Source organism: Tamandua tetradactyla, chromosome 21, assembly GCF_023851605.1.
Source record: "Tamandua tetradactyla isolate mTamTet1 chromosome 21, mTamTet1.pri, whole genome shotgun sequence".
Classification (NCBI taxonomy): Eukaryota; Metazoa; Chordata; class Mammalia; order Pilosa; family Myrmecophagidae; genus Tamandua; species Tamandua tetradactyla.
This window is the reverse complement of record NC_135347.1, coordinates 47460700-47479252: the sequence shown is the minus strand read 5'-3', so window position 1 is coordinate 47479252 and position 18553 is coordinate 47460700. Positions and strand designations below refer to the sequence as shown.

Here is an 18553-nt window from a genome sequence, read left to right as displayed (position 1 = left end):
TTCTGGAGAATCTTGCAGACTTTGTGAGGTGGCTCATGGGATGGAAAAAAAAGAACTTTTTTTTACTTGTGTCATTCTTCCTGTTTTCACTAGTTTACTATTAAGTAGCTAGATTAATTTGAAAACCCCTTTGCACATCTGTAAATAAATATTTTGCTATGAGAAAATACTATTCTCCAATTTTTAAGAATGATTCATGTCTGATATTGCCAATTTACATAAGTTGTACCATTATATAAAAATATAATATTTTTGAAGCCATAGGTTGAAGATAAATGGTTATGAAAGCAAATTCAGCAAAGTCAGAGGTACAATTATAGAGTCTTTGAATGAAAATCTTTTGGTATTCTTTCAAAGTTTTTTCAGCAAGAGAAAATCTGTGCTAATGTTCTCTATACTTTCAGAGAAATTAATATTTCAGCAGATGTCAATGCTGCTTTTTTGTTTCTTTAAATGATGGCCTTGCTCAAGTTCAAACTTTAGAGGAAAATCAAAAAAAAAAAAATACAATCCATAAGATATTTATGGACTATAATGAAGGCCTTAAGCAGGAAATGTCTACATTACCCACTGTTTAAGGGAAAAAAGAAAAAGAAAAAAATGAAAAGCAAGGAAGGAAACAGAAACATGCCTGTGGTTGTTTTTTTTTTTTCTCCCTCCATTCCTTGGATTACAGCTTTCTTTACAGCATACCACAAATACATAATTCTCTTTTATAGTGTATGTACTACTACACCGTGGATGAACAAAAAGGGTTTTTTCTGTTGAATGCTGTCTGTTTGGCCAACAGTGCTGCCGATGAAAGGACACTATGATGGAAAGCAGACTGAGGCTTTCTCAATCCTGATGAGGGGCGTCTGCTCAGAGTTGAGGGTTCCTGTTGTTCTAATATTGGTCTGTAGCTGCACAAAATGATGTCAGTCCTGAAAGAAGGAACCAAGATCATGGGAGAGGGAGAATCAATACAAAGCTGGAGACAAATTCAATAGTCAGAAACAGTGGTATTTGCTGACCTTGAATGACATTTTAGAGAACTGCTCCTTCTTCCTTTCTTTGCATGTGAAGAGACACTGTAATTGTGTAGCATCAGTCTTCAAGTCTCCTTTTTGGGCATGGGGAAAAGAGTAAGAATTCTAATTAGATTTTACACCTAGTTTAACCTATCTTAGTTTTTTTTTCTCTGTGAGTCAAAAGAATTAGGAATGAGCCCTAGTTAATTGGGGTTAGAGATCTATTTTAAAGTACCAATCAACCAGAAGTGCAAACTATTTTAGGACCCATGCTCTATTCTAATTTTCCCTTGGGTGGGTGGGGGAGAAAACCAATGGCACATATTTACATTGCTGTTCCATAGGGGAAAACAATATGTAAAGAGTTAAACTGGTTTTCATTCATTACCTGCCACCCTCCCATCGCCTTCCCCTTTCCGAGAAAAATAAAATCAGATCTCCAACTGTCAGATTTCGTTATGGATTCCCTCTTGGTACAAAAGCTGCCAAGGGAAAAAGTATTGCCCATACACTGGAAGGGGCAAAGCATTACTCTTCAGTCTAGTGCATCCACAAGGGAGGCACATGCAGGACGCTTCTCTTCTAAATTAATGGGGAGCACTCCATGGAGTCTAGTGGCACAGAATTAAATCCCCTACAATCGCAGGGTTAAATCCCCTACAATCGCAGGGTATATGCGTTCTTTTCAGTTTCACGTTTACAGGCCCCAAATTTAAACAGCCTGGCAGTTCTTGAGTTAATCTGATCATTATGAGTAGTCACATTAAATAATTCAGGTCCCAGCTGGAAATATGATTGACCTAAGTGACCTTATTTGGTGGTTTGCATTTAGCCAATTGACCCACATGTTGCCAAATCGCCACTTCATGGCAGCTTTGCAACACTTGGAATCACTGTTTTAAGTTATCCTTCCCATGAGACCTAAGCTGGCTCTTGCGGCTAATTACTTTAGTTACACACTTATTGCCACTCACAACCTCCTTTACTGCCAAATATCCAGTCAAAGGAGTAGATAAAAGACACTGAATGGTTAGGGAATAAGGGTCAGGTGGTATTTTGAAGGGTTGCCCAAAGTCATGCCTTCATCGTGAAGAAAGAAAAGGAATATCTCAGGAATTACGGAAAATTGATGATTTCTCTGTTGTTGTTTTTTTTCCTGAGCTACACTGGGGATTTGAATCAAAGTAACTCACTAGATTAATGCAAAACTGGCAATTACTCAGAGCAAGCCCTCTGTAGGGCATACTCAGTGGTCGGTTCTAGCATTTCTTAGGAAATCCTATTAGAGTTTTACTTGTGGAACAGAATTCTGAAGAGAGAGCAAGACTGCTGGAGAGTCTCAGGTCCGTAACGGGTGGACCAGACACAGTCCAGCGTGGCCCCGAGCCCAGGCGGCGTGCCCAAAGCCACCTCCAGCTTGGTTGTGAAAACATGCACCGTGTGTGCTGCACAGCACAGCCCTGGCCGACTGGCTGCATTTTTGAGCATGTAGATTTAATTTCTATTTTCAGAAATATTCCTGGAACAAGTAGTTTGCAGTACATAAGAGTTCTTCTGTGTATTTCCCCTCGTTCTCTATTATCCACATCTGAGTAAGAGGCGTTAGTTTCCACAGGTTTAATTTCAAGTAGAATACTCAATAGGGAGGTGAAATTGTGACACGAAATAGTTGCAAAAATTGAATCAAAGGAACCAAGACAGAGGATGAGCTTTTACCTAAGAATTTTGCTCATCACCTTGGTACTGCAAACCACCCAGGAATACAGCATATGCAAGGCATGTTAATAAAGATTAAATTTGTAGTTCTAATTTAAACATCAAAACTGTGCAATTGTAAGCAATTTTAACTTCATAATTAAGGCAAAAAGCCATCTAAATAGCTTTAAAATAAAACAGAAGATACACAGATATACATAAATATCTAGGTATAGGAAGAAAATTAATATGGAAAAATTGTGAAACAGAATAGAAATCATCTTAAATTACAACCAAATAAACTTGAATTACATATTAGGAAAAACTATCTAATTCTAACTCTGGAATCTTTTATTGAGGAAAACAGTGTTATATGGTCATCAGGAGATTTTTTAGGCAAGGTTTTATTTGTTTATGTTTAATATTTCAACATGACCTTCTGTAGAAGCAGAGATTAGAGCTAAATGATTTTTAGGGGCCTCTTGTAAATCTCTTATCCTATACTTTAATGTCTTGTGCAGTTAGGAGGCTTAAATGCTAAGCGCCACATTGGAAACTCTGGCTATGCTTTATTCACTCTCTAATATTAAGAAGAAAATCCTTCTTAGGCCCATTCAAGGGTCAGTAGAAGGTACTGAAGTTCAAAATGATACTGAGAATCAGTAGGACAATCCATAGCAGAGTGGCAAGCCAGGGGCACCAGCTCCTGAATTTCACTATAATTATCCTTCCTCTTTCTCCCTTCCTCCTGCCTTGTGGTAATTTCTCAATCCTATCATAATTAAGATAGTGATTCTTGACAAGAGTTTGGATTTCAAAATCATGAAAGAATTCTTGAATTGTTACGAGGCTCAGAGGAGCGTCATTTGGTGGAAGAAAGGAGAGACTTCAAGTCCGAAGGGTTAGAAGCCCAGTAGCGTTGTCTTGGTTAACTTTAGGTGTCAACTTGAGTAGATTATGAGGTCAGGTCATTTGGTCAAACGTTCACCTAGAAGTTGCTGTGAAGATATTTTGCAGATGCGATTAGCACCTATAATCATTTGATTTGAAGTACAAGAGAAACTCTCTATGATGTGGGTCCCCATCCAATCAGTTAAGGCCTTCAGAGCACTTTGCTGAAGTTTCTGGGAGAAGAAATTCTTCTGGGATTTCCACACATTCTGCCCTGCAGATTTCTGACTCGCCATCACCCTCAATTGTGTATGCCAACTCATTAAACTCTTTATATATACTATTATACTGGTTTGTATTGCATTGCCTTGTGTGGTATAGTATGGCATGGCATGACGTGGTGTGGTATTACATAACACTGCATTACGCTATATGTATTATGCACACAGATACATATCTTATTGATTCAGTTTCTCTTAGAACAATGAGTGATAAAAGCATATTTATAACACTGGATATGAAAAGGTCCAGGAGAGTGAATCATCTTTGAGTCCATATGGCTCAGGTGACAGGCTTGGGGAAGATGCCCTAAGGGATCCCAGAGTCAATCTTCTTGGCCTGACCCATGGTGGCCCAATCCCTGGTTCTCTCTGGAATGTCAATGACTACATCCTTTTCCACTGACCTCTGTGTTTTCCATCAGTCTTGGAATGCGGTACACTCATACATGCCAGCAATGCCCTGGGCTTCATTTCCATCTTATTCTTTCTTGATGATTGAGGAAAAAGAGAAGGAAAATAAAAGTTCTTTGAAAACAAGAAAAACTAGGTTTGAAGGATGTTGAGGACAGATATGCTGGGCACTAATATTAGATACAGAATAAGATGATATTATTTAATTTTCCATTTAAAAATAGGCCAGAATATGTCAGAATACTCCTCAAAACACATTTTTGTTGAATTATTATTTTCATTGGATCATTATTTTATAAAAAACAGACTAAAGGAGACTGCCAGAGACACTGCATCCTGCTAGTACTGTATTTGCCATGTGTACCGTGAGCCTCAGTAAAAGGTTGCTATTATATGATACAAGAGGATATGAAGTGCTCAGAATGTCTCCATATACCATGGACATTTTTTCAAGGTATGGTTTCCATTTTGACTGCCAAGTAAACAAGCAAACAAAAATTACAACCTAAAAACATTCAAAGACAGACTAAAATATTGTCACTTTCTGGGACTGTCATTGCTCTTAGTGTTTTAAACACTAGTATTCAAACACATTCCAGTTGTCTTATTATTAGGTGGGCTTTCTCATATGCAGCTCGTAGGAACGGGCACGCTCTTCATATATGTATTTTCCAAACATGAAAGAGGCCCAAAGTACCTCCCTCTAACCTTGTTTTCCCAGGGCTGGAGATGAGCTGCTTCCTGCCATCGTTCAGCTTCCACTACTCTCAGCTTCTGACCCTGTCAAAATCTACTCCCAGCAAAAAGCCTCCTTGAAATCTTTTAAGTCTTAGCGTGAAAGGCTATGTCTCACTCTTTTCAGGAAATATTGTATCTTAATTTCTAATGCTAATTATGGAACGAAAGGCTCTAGCCCTTTTGAGGAATTTCATGCAAGTGAATGAGAGATTTACGTCTCCAGTTTACACCCGCATTCACACCCTCAATCACAGAAGTAAAAAGCTGAAAAGAAGAATTAACATGTGTCTCTTTTCCAGTACGTGTTAGGCTCCTTAATAATCATTGTTCTATATGTTCCTCACTAAAATTCTATGCTACAAGTAAGACTTGAGAGGTCAAGCTATTTTATCAAGGTCACACAGCTCTTCAGTAATAGATACAGGATACAAGCCTTGGCCAGCACCCAGTGTCTTTTCTCTGTATAGTCTAATCATTTTCGTAGATTTGAATTTGTACCAAAGAAACTAATGGGGCATTTTCTGGGCTCAAATCCATGTAACACTGTAGGAGAAACCATGTGAGAAAAATTAAATGTAAAATATTTTCAGAAACCCCAGGGAGAAGCTGGACCAGTTTTAATATCCAAGGTCATCATTCATTTTTTCCATTTCTGAAGAGACATTTCATTTATCATCTTTGTGTCATCTTCTTGCTTTGGTTAACGGATGCTGTTACTCTTTGATTACTGACTGATCTCTTATAACTTCTGTGCTGTGAGGCATGAAGTATTTCACATCACAAAACATGGCATTCTCACTATGGAGTCACTAAACATTTATTTTCCTGGAAACGTCCAGCAGGGGCTGGGTGCTTTGTTTTCACGTTCTCCACCTTTTCCCTTTTATTGATTTCATTATGATTCACCACTTCATTATCATTACATTTTACTGCAAAATTTTATTTTTGAAGATCAGAGGTAAAACTAATATGGAATACTTTCATAATATGCTATCGCATTCTCTACTCCCTATGGAAATATATAAGTAACCCTAGATGGACTTAGAGGCTCTCAGAACAGGTAAGAGGGCCCTGATAATATTACTTATCAGTGTTTCACCTCCCTTCTGCATTTATTGCCCTTTAAATCTCTATCTGAACATCAATAAGGAAAGAAGTTAACATAATTTCCATACCTTAATTGTTGCTTTATTAAGCAAAAGTATCTTAAAATAATCATTGACTTCCATTCATAAGAAAAATTAAGCAATAAAATGATATATTTTCAGGAAGTATTAGAGAGCTCTTATGCATGTGCCGGGCACTGCTGTTGAGCTAGGGAAAAGATGGTGTCCCTTCTCTCCTGGAAATTACAGACAGGTGGTATTAGTCAAATGGAATTGCAAGTGTATGTACGGTTACAAACGGAGATGGGTGCGAAAAGAAAAGAACCCAAGAAAGAAACAAGATCCTATGGGAGTGTCTACCAAAGGAATGAGCTCTAGAGTGAGGAAGTGAGGGCTAGCTGCCCGAGAAAGGGACCTCTGGGATGACCCCTGAAGGACGAGTGGGGCTAATGTGAGGCAGCAGGGTGGGGAAGTGCGCGAGGGATGGAAAAGCACAAAAAAAGGCCTGGCATTTGGGAGAAGAATATGGAGCGCTTAGAAATTGAGAGAAGGTGTTTTAGCCTGAGCTCTTTAACCGAGTGAGCTCGTGATGATTAGTGAAGCTAGGGAGGCAGGAAAGGGTCACCAATGGGTATTTTAGGCAGTGTTGAGGTTGTCGTTATTTATATTAAGATCAATGGGAAGCTGCTGCAGGGTTTTAAATACGGGGCTAAAATGATTGATTGGCCTTGTGTTCTGGAAAGATTCCTTTCTGCTCTTGGCAGTTGGGGCTTGCTGAACACATGGAACTCAATAATTTTTTTCTGTGCTTTTTCCCCCCCAACAATCAATTTTGTTCTTTAATATACAGTTATTGGAAAGATTTGATGGAGGAAAAATGAGGAGTATGTTCTATAATGATATCCAGGACTCTTCTTCCCTCCTTCTTTTCCTTTCTCCCTCCCTTCCTTCTTTCCTTTCTTCCTACCTTCTTTCTTTTATTTCTTTGAGATTGGTAGTATCAAAGCTAGCTGTATGCAGAGAGAAGAATTTTGCTTCGGAAAGCATTAACTAAGCTTCATTTACAAAGATATATAGAACAATTTTAATGCCCATTTACAGGGTGGTAAAAGAGTAATAATAACTAATGCCCAAATACCGATTTATAAACTATAAGTAATTTTTTTCTTAAATGAATATAATGCTGTGCAAGGAAGACATGTTACATTTCATCATTTACAAAAATATTATAATCATCTGTGGAATGTTCTTATAAGAGACATGGATATTTTCTAGAATCATGGAATCAAGATAATCCTCTTTACCCAGACAGAAGTATACCAAGATATACTGGGCAGTTGCTTATAATACTTCTTTTAGTGTTTAAAAAAAGGGTCATAGTTGCTTGATGATTCATTATCAACAATTTTTATGGTTGTCTACTGTTAGGTACTGTTGAAAGTCCTAGGGACATAGCAGAGGACTAAAGAGATAAAATTTCTGTTCTCATGAAGCTTATATTTTAGTTGTGGAAGATAGACAGTTGAGAGACAAGCAAGGGACTGTGCAAATGAAACCATTGCCCTCCCTCCTATGTGGGACATGACATCCAGGGGTGAAAGTCCCCTTGGCGGCGTGGGAGATGACTCCCAGGGATGAGCCTGGCCCTGGCACTGTAGGATTAACAATGCCATCCTGACCAAAAGAGGGGAAAGAAGTGTAACTAATAAGGTATCAGTGGCTGAGTGAGTTCAGATAAAGTTGAGAGGCTACTCTGGAGGCCACTCATGCAAGCCTCAGTTGGACATTGCTACCTACCATAACTTGCCAAATCCCAACCAAACCATTCCTGCCAATCCTAAAGAACACCTAGGGCGTTATACAAGATTCTACAAAGATTCCATGCACTAGGGTAACTTTCTAGAAACCCACAATCTCCAGATGGTTCCCTGGACCAGATAAGTTCCGAAATGCAAAGAGACCAGCTTCTCCAGAATATCAACTGGTTCCATCCCCCATCGTGTATTATCGAACAGCTCTTTCCAACATGAAAAATTTAGAATGGGCACAGCCCAAATCCTGCTAAAGAGTGGAAGAAAGGTCAAAGGTAATGGTATTATACAGAGAAGGTCGGATTTAACAAATGAGTGTGATTGCTGAATCATTATATTGATATTTCTTTTAGTTTCCAGTATCTTAGAGCAGCTAGAAGTAAAAACCTAAAATTGTGGAATTGTAACCCATATCAAACTCTGAAATCTAATTGTTGCGAAATGCTTTGAAGTTTATTGCTTTTTTGTATATATGTTAATTTTCACAAAAACGAAAAAGAAAGCTGATTGTGATGATAAATGCACAGCTCTATGATCATATTGTGAATTGTTGATTGTACACTTTGGATGAACACATGGGTATGTGAATATTTATCAATAAGACAAGATCATAAGGAGAAGGTGGCGTTATGAAAGAGATGATAGGATTTAACAAATAGTATGACTGCTGAATCATATTGATTTTTTTCTTTAGTCTCCAGTGTCTTGGGGCAGCCAGAAGGAAAAAACCTAAAATTGTGGAACAGTAACCCATACCAAACTCTGAAATCTGTTCTATAACTAATTGTTGTGGTTTGCTTTGAAATTTATTGCTTTTTTGAATATATGTTCTTCACACACAAAAAAAGAGAGACAAGCAAAGGAATATATGGTATGTTCGATGATGCAAAGAAAGGCAATGGGATTGCAGGGTTGTGATTGGGGGACATATAATTGCCAATGAGGTTTTCTCTCAATAGCCATACATACATGTGCATATACATATACACACATATGTGTATGTATGCATGTATGTATATATATATATATATAAATATGTAAATATGTGTTTTGAGTGAAAACCTCACTGATGAACTTGTATTTGAGCAAGTCAAATCAATTTTAAATGATGATTCCCTAAATGAAAGAAAAATCAAAGAAAGCTCTTTGAACTTTCTCTATACCCACTGGGGAAAGACACAAAGTGCTTTTTTTTTGACATGGGCAGGCACCAGGAAATGAACCCGGGTTCTCAGGCATGGCAGGCAAGCATTCTTGCCTGCTGAGCCACCTTGGCCCACAAAGTGATCTTAATTGAAAAAAATTTTTAACCATAGGCTTGAAAGTTGCTTTCTTGGTATCTGATGTTGGGAAATCCCGCCAGTGTTACCTCACCTCCATTTTGCCATCCAGTCCACTAATCTTCATTGCTCAGGCTGATCTACTCGTGACTCTGCCTGAAGTGCCTTCTATTTGATGATTATGGAAGCTAGCATTTTGAGTAAAAGATCTACTTCATTTTCAATGCAGTTTAATTATAAAATGGCTTTTTAAACTACTGCTTCCTTGTAAATTTCTTTCTCAAACCTGGTCATTTTCTTTTGTTTAGCAGATGTGTTGTCATTACACACCCATTTGACAATTTTGGAACAAGTTTGCAATAGAGCCCACATTCTATACAAATCTGCACACATATGTAAACTTTAAATTTGGCATTCTGCTTTCCTATTACAACAATCAGTTTCATCAAAATTCATTTTCAGAGCAGTGTCGTCAAACCATATTACCTATCTTGACATCCAGAAGAAAAAATGCTATCATATTTATTTGTAACATCTGTTATTTCAGAGTTATTTACCTAAGAATCTACTTCTTTAATTCAATGGTATGAAAATATGTCAAGTCAAATATAAATACATTAAAAAAATCACTTTCATGTAAATACTTTACAGTTGCATGCCTATCATTGGCTATAATACCCCAAAGAATGCTTTTGAAGTGGGTTCAAATTATTTTAAGTGCAAATATGGGTTTGCCTTACGAGCTGTACCTGTTCTGTAAATAAATGAATTCACTAGGGAAAGCGGAGGAATGTCTATGAAATATGGCTGTCATCTAATTTGAGAGTTTTCTATGTAAAGCACTGGAATAAGGAAGCCAAAGCGCAAAAAGGAATGTGGCAAGGCATGCGCATGGCGTGTGCTCAACTGGTGTTCAAGTCACCCGACCTTGTAGAAGAAGTGCTCAGGAAGCCTCAATGCACCCTCGTTCCCCTTGCAGGCACTTACAATTCAGAAATATATGCAAATAAATAATCATTCAGGCTTGCCTAGCTTTCAGTGATGCTTGATTTGTTAGGCAATACATTAAGGAAAATCAATAAAGTTGACATTTCATTGTGGTAGAGGTGTTTATCATAGTCTTTATCTTAAAGGAAGTACGTAGATGTTTAACATTTCAATTAATTAATTTCCAAAAATGTAAATGGTTAACTATAGAAGACAATAGTATCATGTTTTCTTTTTTCAATTAAGTTCCATTAAGGTCCAATTATATATAATAAAAATAAATCAAGCATTTAGGTATGATATCATGTTGGGTCACACACATAAATAATACAATACACACAAAAGAGGCTACAGTTAAATGTGATTCAGAAAACCTGAAGCACTAAGAAATCAAATAGGGTGCTAACTACATGTTAACTGCTGTCAATTTGGCCACGGACTTTTAAGTTCTTTTAGGTGGCTAGTAACAGCTACTCAACCAAACCCTGCCTATCAATCAAACCTACATTCATTATGTAGCAGGCACACATTTCGTATAACTCCTTCTTTGTTCTGTCCTTTTAGGAGCTCCAATCAGATGGGATAAATTATTACCCAAGACAAATCCAAGATTCTAGAGTTAGAATTTTCTTACTCTTTTGGTCACATCATGTTAACAAGTGCTGCTCCCAAGACTTGGATTGGCCACACTTGGGAGTTCTCAGAAATGCCTTAACCAGTCTTTTAAGTACATCGACTACCTTTAATTTAACCAACTAAAGCCCATTTCTAACTTTCATGGTGGTAATTGGAAAGCAACTACTTTCAAACCTTCAGCGATTTGGTTTCTGATGGAGAAATGGGTTACGGAAACACTTTGTAGTAGATGTTTCTAGAATGTGCCTCAGGATTAGAGTGCTGGGGGCTAATTAGAACCATGGCTGTAGCCAACTCAGAGTGATTCACATGCAGAATCTTAAAACCCCATGAACTAGACTCTGTCCAACGTATTAAGATATTGCTGACATCAGCCATATGCCCGTATTTGCTTTAATACAAAACAAACAAATGCTAATTATAATGCCTTCTCCCGATGATTTCAGTTGTGTTTGTCTTGATTTTTTCCATATTTTGGTATAACTTTTATAGTGTATCCTTTGTGCGCTTCTGACTTGCTTTGTGAAGGACTTATCTACTCCCCAGTTTTCATCCTCATAAAATAGAGACTATAATAATAGTAATAATAATGATAGTAATGGAAATAAAATACTAATAATGTAATTCAGACATTTTTTTGAAATTAATTGAAAATGTATGTTAGAAGTACTTATGAAAGGCAATTTATTATTTAAGTCTTTTTTATTATAGTAATTTAACTGATGCCCTAAAAACTACTATGATTCCTTTCCCACATCAAAACTGATATAATCATAGCTCTTCTACTTATAAATGTAGTTTGTATTTTTACCCTGTACTTGTTCCTGATAAAGTTTATTTGCAGTTTTGTTCTCTAATGCCATTTGGGCCATTTTCTTACAAATTTTATATCCAGGGTCATATTTTATTGGGAGAATTTAATAGCATTGGCACACTGAAGAGATTGCAGTAAAATTTCCATGTTCTAGGTAAATGATTATCACACATTTTGTTCTTAAGATTCTTTAGCTATCTTTAAAGTTAATGAAGACCCTAAAGGTCTTTTGTTTCTGAGGGTGGTAGCATTAATTTTTACCAAATTAGAAATGAAAACTGGGAAATTTCAAAGGTATTTTAGTTGTCAATTTATTAAAAACAATAATTTTAATAACAACAATTTTTATTAAATATAAATTAACCAAAAGAATAACAATGCCATTACATATTAAAATAAACCTTTTTTAGAAAAATAATATTTTATAAAACAAAAACTAACTAATGAGAAAAGTGGCATTATTTTAAATTTCTGCAAATCCATTTTATGTCTGACTTAATTTGAAGACAGCTAGATACTCATACCTGTTTATACATTCAACCTGTTGCCATATGTTGTTTTGGTTGAAGTAAATAAAGGACATCTGCATTCATACAGATATGTAGCTGGAAAAGGAAGGAGCATTTTAACGGATTTTCCAGCTAATTATGTACATTCTTCTTTAATACTACACAAAAGCTTGACACAGGTAGTTTATCAAAGGTTAGTTACAATGTGGAATCTTAAATCGTATCAATGAACTTTGTCTACTCTGTTTTATTAAAGTCTGTAAGTTTATCTTTCACTAGAATGGATCTGTTGCCTATACATGATTTTGTAACATCAAGCATCGATCTTTCATGAAATACCAGTTCACTGAGTTGTGAAGGCCATCTAAATGCTGACATATTTCATTTAGTAATGTCAAAAAAATCATATTTATTAATATCCTAAACACCCCTGACAAAAGTGCCTTTAAGTTCTGAGATGTGCTGTTTAGTTACCCAGAATATTAAAAAGATGTGTACTCAAGGGAAAAAAGCCTTAATAAATAAAATCCGTATGTGTTATTCATTAAGGATCATAAGCAAAATTAGCTTTAAAAAAAAAAAGAACTGTAAGTATGTTGCAGTAAAGGATACAATAAATACTAGTATACTTTGCTGACACTAGGCTAAGTTGTGCTAAGGCATCAGCAGTTTTATCTGCAATTGCTTTTGTAACATCAAATGTCAACACAGGGTGGCCCATGGTGGCTCAGCAGGCAGAGTTCCTGCCTGCCGTGCTGGAGACCTGGGTTCGATTCCCGGTGCCTGCCTATGCAAGAAAAAAAAAAAGAGTCAACACAAAGAAAAATGGATCACTTTAGTATTGTTGGAGAAATAGTTTTTATCTTTCAGACAAACTGAAATTTTGAGAATTTCACTTTGAGAATTCCTGCTCCATATCAACATTTCTTACTTCTGTTTTTGTTTTTGGAGTAATGGAGTCCTTTGAAAATTTGATTAAATATATGATGATAATAATAATGATGACCATCCATTTAGAGTGTCTTACATAGTAAGGATATGTTAAGTATCTTAAACACATGAACTCATACAACCTATATTGGAAAACCACAAGGAATGTATCATCATGTCATTTTATAAATGAGGAAACCGACAGACCTGTAAGGTCCAGTAATTTTCAAAGGCCACTTATTTTGTAATTTGTGGAGTTGAGAATGGTACTGTGGCACTTTTGAGACAAAATTCCAATTACTCTTAGCCACGATGTTAATTCATTTTTCAATAAAAATGCCTATTTTGATTACAAATTTGAGAGGATTCAGGAACACGACCGAGTTAATTTATATGAATAAATACTTCTTCTGGAATCTGCATCACTTAAAAATATTCCAAATAAAATTTTTCCAAAGATGGCTTTTGTAGAACAGCTCCATTTGCACTTTCTCATATAGAAATTTCTTAGTTTTCTATGTCTACATCCCTTTTCAATCCTTGAGAATTCAGCCATCCTATACAATTAATCTCCTCTAAAACTTTGTTTGAGAACATTGACAACGTCCTTTTTGATGTCTTGATGCAGTTTCGAAATGGATGTGATCTCAGTGGTTCCACTTTATCCACATGCTCACTGGGGGCTTTCCAATCACTCTAGGAAATTTAATCGGGCATAACTTCCTCCTCCAGAATCGGGTTGTTTTCTTTCAGATGCTTCATCTATGGGAACAGGAACTTGTTTCATCCCTATATTGTCTGTCGCATGACATCATCATTGGTGCTACTGCAGATAAGCAAGACATGGCCATGGGGGCATGTCCCACCCACTTTCCCCCAGCCAGGGATTGATAACTTAACAAAGTCTGTTCAGTTTCTGGTTGAGTTGATTCTTCCTTCTTAGATAAGAAGTTTATGGGACCTGCGGGAAGTCTGCTCCAAGAGTTGTAAAGAGGTGTCTACTGAATCACTGACATCTAGGCCGAGGGGATTTGCCATCTGCGAGCTGATGAATGCCGCATTTTCCTCACAGGGTGGAAGGACAGAGCTCATGGCTCAGTGTTACTACCTTTCACATTCACGTCTCCACCTGAATTTGCAAAAGAGGAGGATATATCGCTACTAAGAACACATGTAATCCAGTCTTCCTAAATATCATAAACATTCATACTTTCTTTCAACAAGTAGTTCTTGGACATTCACTGCAGGCATGGAGTTAAGAGCTTGGAAACAAAAGTAAAGAAGACAGCAGATTCCTGCCCTAAGAGAACTTGTTGTTTATGGACCAAAACAGTATTTTTGTTTCCTGGCTGCTGAAACAAATATCATACAATAAGCAGGGGGGAATTTATGGGCTCATGGTTTTGGAGGCTAGAAAGCTTGCTTCCTCTCCGGGGCCTGTATCTTCTAACTGGCCAGCAATCTTTGGGGTTCCTTGGCCCTCCCATTATGTGGCAACGCACAGGGAAACATCTTCTCCTTGCTCCTCTGGGTTCTGTTGACTTTCTGCTCCTCCTTGTGGCTTCCTCTACCATGTCCCATTTCCTTTGCTTGTTGGATTAAGGGCCACCCTCATTCCATGTGGGCACACCTGAGCTAACAGCATCTGCAAAGGTCCTATTTACACATGGGTTCACACCCACAGGACCAAGGATTGCGACCTGAGCATGCCTGCTGTGGGGACATCATTCAATCCCCAGTGAACTGATAGTGAATATATAATTATACACATAGTTATTGCCTACAAGTAAACATTTTTTAGTGGGATTATTCTTACTATAGATTATTCATAGGGAAAAAAGATTCACCTCAGAAAAGAGGAAAACATTCCCCTTGGGTCAGTACCTGTTAAAACTTCCTGCCATATCATACCAAGCTTCAGTGGTGGCCTTCCAAGCTGCAGTCACACAAAACAGCTTCCTGAACATACCATGCTTTCCTTTGCTTGAAATGATTTTGCTCTCACTCTCTCCCAGGAAAATTACTTATTCTTCAAGTCGCAATTCTGCTTAATAGCAGTTAACAGTTGAATTTCTTCTCTGTGGAGCTTCCTTCAACTTTCTAGATGGAGCCAATCTGTCCCTCGGTTGTGTTCTCCTGGAGCTTGAAGGGGGTCAGACAGCACAATGTTCAGAGCTGGAATTCATTCATATTCTGGCTGCATGAGATTGGACTCATTGCTTAAATTCTACAAACTTCTTATCCTTCCATTAAAGCATGGGATAGGTTGACTGCACATTTGTGAAATAATATATTTGAAAGGCCTGACACCTAGTAAGCACTCAGAATATATTAGTTAACTATGTATCTATCAATGATTGCATATATATTTTTGGTGGTGTAGCTGCTTGTCATGTGTCTGTTTTCTTCAGGAATCTGTGAATAAATATTTGGAAACCTAAGTTAGAGCATCACTTGCCTTTGCTCAACCTCCTACAACGGTTCCGCATTTCATTCAAAATAACAGTCAGAGTCCCTACGATGACCTGTAATAGGACTCTAGATGGTGTGTCCCTTTTTTACCTCTCTGTCCTTACCTCATGCTGCGCTTTCCCTCCCTCACTCTAGCCACATGAGCTTCAGTCTTTCCTAACACTTCAAAACACTCCTGCCTTTGAGCCTTCGTACTTGCTGTTCCCTCGCCCTGGAATGATTGTACCTCCGTCCACTACACACACACACATACACACACACACACACACACACACACAATTGGCCCCCACTTTTCACTAGACCCTTTTCTTGCTTTTTTCTTAGAGTTCTCCTCTTTGTTGTTTATCTTGTTTATTGCCTATTTCTCCTACCAGAGATTGTGGTCTTTTTGATTCACTATCAAATCCTGGGCACTTAGAACAGTGTCTCATGACTAGTAAGTGCTCAATAATCATTGCTTTAAAGAAAAATGAAATAATCTTTTTTTCTCCCCTTGGAGTCTTTCCATAGTTTCATTAGCGAGTGACTCAGTGTGCTGGTTTGAACCTATTATGTACCCCAGAAAAAGCATGGTCTTTTCATCTCATCTTGCGGGTTCAGACCTATTATAGGCGGGACCTTTGGATTAGGTTGTTTCCATGGGGATGTAAACCACCCATTCAAGGTGAGTCTTAATCCTTTCCTGGAGCCTTTTATGAGAGGGAGCCAGAGATGTTTAAAGAGATACGAGAAATGACGAGAGACATTTTGAGTGAGCTCAGAGACAGAAATGCCCTGGGAGGAATAAGCAAGGCCACACAGAAGCGCAGAGCCAGTTTGGAGAGAAGGAGCAGCAGACGTCACCATGTGCCCTCCCATGTGGCGGAGGAACCAAGATGCCAGCTGCCTTTCTTCAGAGTCAAGGTATGGCCTTAAAATTGTAATTTGTAACTTAATAAATCCCCTTAGTAAAAGCCAGTCCATTTCTTATACATTGCATTTGGCAACTTCAGCAAACTGAAACATTCACTAAGAGCTAATTGAGTTTAAGCAAATATCTTGTAACAGGTGAATTGGATTGACAGGTTATCTAATCATCTTTATGAGAAATGATTTACTATTTGAACAAGTCTTTCTAGTTTATCGACCTGTGGATTTTAAGGGCTCATCTGAGGATCATTTTCAGAAATCCCTGTGAAATGGCTTATCCTTCAGTAATTTTTCCCTCTACAGCATGCCACAGCTAGGAAGTTTAGAAAATGTTATTTGGCATTCAGGTGTTTTGTGTTGTTTTTTTTTTCCCCTGTGTCTGGAAGCTTGACAAAAAATAGAATTTCTTTTTGCACTCAAGTAATTTCTTTGGGCTTTTGAATTCTAAAAATGTTTCATCAAGGTGTTTAGATTATTCAAGACTAGGTTTCACTCTAAGTAGCAAAGTATCATATTTACAAAGCCTTAAAACAAGTAATTCATTCCTACTGCACTATTGGGTTTTAGTTGTCTTTTGTGGGAGTTGATTTTTCTATCATTCCATTGCTATTACAATTCAAGAATAAATCTACAATCAGGCTGAATTTACATTCTTTCTTATTTGCCTAATATCAAAATTATATGGTATTAGTTAGAAAATACTCTCCTAAATGGTGTTCTTTTTGAAACATGTCTTTCAGTCTTAAAAACATTAATTTTAAAAAAAAATCCTGAATGGATTACAGAACATCTTTATTCAGGTTATATATAATATCCATGCACACAGATAAATACACAAATCTACTGCTAGAAAAGCTTAATGAATTCAGTTGTGATGCAAGTCTTTGCTAGCAGGGAAGTGAATAAGTAGAGTGTTAGTGATATTTAGATAACAGTTACTCAGAAAAATGCCTATTATATGTCTTTAATAATTAGTTATTAAAGTGGCTACAGGGACTAGCACTAAGGGAGTTTGTGAAGAAACCAGATTAATTTCCTATTATGTTTTATCACTGAATATTTGTGTGATGACTTGAAAAAGAAAAAAAAAGTTGTTTTGTGGATTCATTAGTTTGATACCAAATGTAAGGCAACTTACTAAACATAAGGTGTAAGTATGTGGGTGGGAAACTGCAAAATTTAAATGACTTTATCCTCAAAGGGAAAAAAATAAAAAAGTACAGAGATGAGTCTCCAATTGGTTGGGGAATTTGCAGAAGTGTTCCGTGCCACCTCAGGGGTTGGGGATGGCATGCTCTCCTTTCTACTGGCCCTACAGTGGCAGAAAAGGCTCATGGTTTTCTTGGGCCTTTTCTGAAAATGAACCTGGAGGAGTGTATGGGAAGGCCGATTTTCTCCCTAGGGCAGAAGTTAGGTCTCTGGGCTCACAGGTTTAGCATGCCAGTGAAAAATAATAAAAGTATTGTGTTTACTAGCTCCAGTCTTCTTTCTCTGGTTTGTGCTAATGTTATTTTCATTAGTGTTCTCTAATTACACTTCAGCAATATTGTAACTGACTTTGTTATATATTGAAAATTAGGGACTAGCAGTTTTGAGTGTTTTGTGTGTATTGTATTTTCTTATCACTTGGTGGCAAGAAAATATATCCCTGAAAATAAATGCAAGTTTTAAGTGGTAAAGGAGCACGATATATACAACCTCCTCTCAAGGGTTTAGAAAACTAGATATAGATGAATAGATAGATGATAAGATAGAATAATATAACAAACGGAGCAAAATGTTAAAAGTTAGCAAATCCGGTATCTGAGTGGGGGTATATTAGAGTTTTCTGTATTATTTATGTATTATGTTTGCAACTCTCCTGTTAAGTCTGAAATTATTTCAAAATCTGAAGTTTAAATATATAAATATATTCCAGGGAAAGCCGCCACCCACTTCACAAGCCGTGGAACTGAATGCAAATTGTCCTTTCTCTGTTTCAGTTTCCTTAATTGTAAAATGGGAATTGTGATGGTGGTTGTGACGATTCAGTGATTTAATAAATGGAAAACACTTAGAACTATCCCTGGTTTT

General features: G+C 37.2%; 1 long non-coding RNA gene across 2 annotated transcripts; it reads right to left on the bottom strand.

Annotated features, from left to right (window-relative positions):
• Positions 1-646: 646 nt before the first annotated feature.
• LOC143665366 (uncharacterized) lies at positions 647-10798 on the bottom strand. Of its 2 annotated transcripts, XR_013166917.1 has the most exons (4): positions 10717-10797; positions 4282-4364; positions 1014-1102; positions 647-923 (listed from the first exon to the last, which is right to left on the bottom strand). It is a non-coding gene; the product is annotated as an uncharacterized LOC143665366 (long non-coding RNA). The 2 variants fall into 2 exon arrangements; XR_013166916.1 differs by lacking the exon at positions 4282-4364 and having other exon boundaries at positions 10717-10798.
• Positions 10799-18553: the final 7755 nt, after the last annotated feature.